The 4,124-nt window shown below is 44.7% G+C and overlaps 1 long non-coding RNA gene across 1 annotated transcript; it reads right to left on the bottom strand.

Annotated features, from left to right (window-relative positions):
- Nucleotides 1-2,286: 2,286 nt before the first annotated feature.
- Nucleotides 2,287-3,735, bottom strand: LOC308289374. Its single transcript, XR_013962238.1, has 3 exons — nucleotides 3,563-3,735; nucleotides 3,002-3,163; nucleotides 2,287-2,790 (listed from the first exon to the last, which is right to left on the bottom strand). It is a non-coding gene; the product is annotated as an uncharacterized lncRNA (long non-coding RNA).
- Between the last annotated feature and the right edge of the window lie 389 nt (nucleotides 3,736-4,124).

Here is a 4,124-nt window from a genome sequence, read left to right as displayed (position 1 = left end):
CTGTCTGGGGACTTCATGTCATGACACTCCATGATATAGTCCATTCTTTCTGGGGACAACACTCCATAACAGTTTCAGATGTTACTCTCTGTCTGGGGACTCCATGTCATGACACTCCATCATATAGTCCATTCTTTCTGGGGACAACACTCCATAACAGTTTCATATGTTACTCTCTGTCTGGGGACTTCATGTCATGACACTCCATCATATAGTCCATTCTTTCTGGGGACAACACTCCATAACAGTTTCAGATGTTACTCTCTGTCTGGGGACTCCATGTCATGACACTCCATCATATAGTCCATTCTTTCTGGGGACAACACTCCATAACAGTTTCAGATGTTACTCTGTCTGGGGACTTCATGTCATGAAACTTGATCTGATATAAAGTGATTGCAGTCTGGGCCCTCACCCTATGACGAACATTCATGGGTGGGTGATTTGAACACTATATGTGGAGACAAGGTGAAATAGCCGCTTGAAGGTAGCAATGGCATGTACTATAATCATATGTCAAGATGCCACTGCTAGATGATCCTATCACAATGCTAGAGGTCCAACATGTGATTGACCACCAGCTAAAGGCTGGAAAAGAAACAGAACCTGATGGACCTATTCAAGAAGCGTAACCAACTTGATTGTGACAACTACCGGGGCACAAGCATGCAAATAGTGCAGCTAAAGTGTAGGATCAGCGCTGCTGCCGTGATCATAGGGGCAATTTGACAGACTGTACGTGTGGTTTTGGGGACAACTGCTTTGAATCGCTATTATTGGTATTAAAACAGAAACCAAGCAAACAGGGAGAAATACAAATACATTTAATGGGAAGCATTCGGTTTTACATTCATGTCATGTCATGAGTTAGTTATGTAAACTTACAAATGTAAATGTTCATGTGGACATGAACCCCAGTGATAATGCGGTGAGCCTCACTGAGCCTTCCGCTACCCCACAATCATACACAGCATCTGAGAGCCAACCAACCTCCACAGCGAGAGAAAGAACAACCCCCTCCGCAGGTGAGCACAGATGGCCAACTTAAGACACAGGGAAGCATAACTGGCACACAGGTGGGAATTGGGGACATTGAAGGGTTTATTTGATGGGTGTCATTAAATGACTGACATGGCACACTGACTATCTAAAACAGAAAAACGTGGCACATCATTTCAAAAAGGTTGCTGGCCCGTGTTCGTACATTGTAGCCTTTGTGTTAGTAAGAACTGCCTTTGGAGCTTGTATAGTAGTAAGTAGTCTCGGAAGATACGACACAGAAGAGGCATGAATATCCCGGTAGAGAAGAAGCAACCATCGGTAGTGACCAAAAACCCTCCGTGTCCGTTCCAGCTGTGGAAAAGAAAGTGGATGGATCTTGTCTGTACAACAAGAAACAATACTGTTGGTTTTGTGTTGTACATCAAAATGGCAAGGCACTTGGAGCAGGTTCACATAAAGGAGAAAGAAGTAGCATTAGCAATGAGTTTTCCTAAGGGCTCTAAAGAAAGGCGTAATCATTTGCAATTACTCCGTAATCAAGGAAACTTTGCATATAATTGCAAAGTTTTGGAAGAGGGTCGCGGTAGTTTGGTTGTGCAGAAGCAGCCACAAAAATAAGAACAAGGGAACGTCTACTTGCCCTGTGCGTACTGCCAAGGACTACACCCTAAGCATGCAATGTGGAGACACTTTCGCACTTGCATTGCTAGATCAGCCCATGAGAAAGCCCTACCAGGTAGAACTCCAGTTCAAGACCTCTGTGCTGCTGCCTTACCCCACTCTAGCACGGTTAGCAAAGAACTCTGGGCATTGGTATGTAAGATGAAAAAGGATGACATTGCTTGTACAGTTAAATCAGACCCTTGGATTTTGAAATTTGGAGAGTATCGGTTCAATAAGCATGGATATGATCCCTCAAAACACGAATATGTAAGACAAGGCATGAGGTCTCTTGGTCGACTCGTTTTCTATGGCAAGGATGTAACACCTTTTAAAAGTATCGCGGAATATGTCATGCCAAAAAACTTTTATGAGCTGGTGAAGGCAGTGTTACACACATCGGTAACAAACACAAGGAGCGAAGAGGCCCTCTCACTTCCATTAAAGCTTGGACAAAGCCTGAAAAGAATCGCTATGATCATGCAGGGTAACGCACTTATCACTGGGGACAAAGCACTTGCGGAAAAGGCAAAAAACTTCCAAGAAGTCTATGATGCAAAGTGGAATGAGTTGGTAGCAGGGAACTGTCACAGGAAACTCGATGAGGCAAACTATAATACCCCTTTGCTACTGCCCCTTACAGAGGATGTGAAACGACTACATGATTTCCTGAATAAGCAGCAGCAGCAGGATTTTGAGGCCTTGAAGTGTGCAGAGACGTTGGAGAACTACAGGAAGCTGACCTTGGTAACTCTTACTCAGGTTCTCCTGTTCAACAGGAGAAGACAAGGGGAGTTGTCCAAAATGAAGCTATCTGCATTCCTGTCAAGGGTTCAAAAGGAAAGTCACGAAGACATAAATTATGCTCTCTCTGACCTTGAACAAAGTCTGTGCAAATACTTCTCCAGAGTTGAAGTCAGAGGAAAAAATACCAAGAAGGTGACCATCCTCCTAAGTCCACCGATGGTATCATCACTCGAGCTTCTCTGTGCAAGTAGATGCAATTGTGGTGTCCATGAGGATAATCCATATATGTTTGCTGGAGCAGGGGGGGAGGCAGAGAGTTGTCACGTGAGCGCCTGGATCTGAGCTGGAGATGACCATCTGAAGGCTCATTCCTTCCCCGAGCTGTAGGAATCAGAAAGAGCATCAGATATGTACATTTGAGTTACTATAGGAGCCCCAAAGGCAGTTCTTTCTAACACAAAGGCTACAATGTACTAACACAGGCCAGCAACCTTTTTGAAATGATGTGCCACGTTTTTCTGTTTTAGATAGTCAGTGTCCCCTGTGTGCCAGTTATGCTTCCCTGTGTCTTAAGTTTGCCATCTGTGCTCACCTGCGGAGAGGGTCTTTTTTTCTCTCGCTGTGGAGGTTGGCTGGTTCTCAGGTGCTGTGTAGAATTGTGGGGCAGAGGAAGGCTTGGTCAGGGTAACTGCGTCATCACTGGGGCGTTTGACGCCACAGAGAGCACGTTGTGAAGACTCTGGCTTTCCCTGAGCTGTAGGAATGAGAAGAAGCATCAAAAAATATCATTTTGGGGTTCCTTCACATGAAAAGGTTTGAGAACCACTGACATAGTAGTCTCTCAAGAACAGACTAACTGAGCTCCAGTTAAATGATAAGGACCTTTTCTTTGACGATGGCTGGCCAGATTGTTGACATACAAACATCGTTTTTTCAAAAAAATCTTAGAAGGATTCAAAAGACACTTATGTAATCGGGTCAAAAATCTAATTTTCACGATTTTTCAAAAATAGCAGATCTACAAGCTCGCAGCGCGGCACTCGGTGCCGCGCTGTGAGCTTGTATATCTGCTATTTTTCAATAGTTAAAGCATAAAATATTGCGTCATAATGTGTTCAGGCCTAAATGGGTTAAGTTTGCCATCTGTGCTTACCTGCGGAGAGGGTCTTTCTTTCTCTCGCTGTGGAGGTTGGCTGTTTCTCAGGTGCTGTGTATAATTGTGGGGCAGAGGAAGGCTTGGTCAGGGTAACTGCGTCATCACTGGGGCGTTTGACGCCACAGAGAGCACGTTGTGAAGACTCTGGCCTTCCGGTGAGGGTCACGGCATCATCACTGGGGCGTTTGACGACACAGAGAGCATGTTGTGAAGACTCTGGCCTTCCCTGAGCTGTAAGAATTACATGCAAGTCACAAAAGAACAATTGAGTTGCTATACGTGTGCCAACACAAGGACTACAACGCACTGATATAGCAAACTATGTGACTCACTCGATAAGGGGTCTGGCTCTTCATGTGCTGTGAGGGCAGGTGGGGTCACAGATGGAGCTTTCACCACTTTCTTTCTGCAGAGGCAGGACAATAAAGTCATCTCCCCATTCACTTAATCGCTTTCCTAAGTATTACTTATTATTCTTGAAAATCCTCTAAAACCAGAGAGCAGAACGGGTTAGAGCAGTGATTTGCAATTCTAGGTTAAACCCCTTTACGGATATCAT

The sequence above is a fragment of the Nannobrachium achirus genome (genome assembly GCF_963921795.1).
Source record: "Nannobrachium achirus genome assembly, chromosome: 8".
Taxonomy (NCBI): Eukaryota; Metazoa; Chordata; class Actinopteri; order Myctophiformes; family Myctophidae; genus Nannobrachium; species Nannobrachium achirus.
Note: the sequence above shows the minus strand (reverse complement) of the source record. Positions and strands in the feature narration are given on the sequence as shown.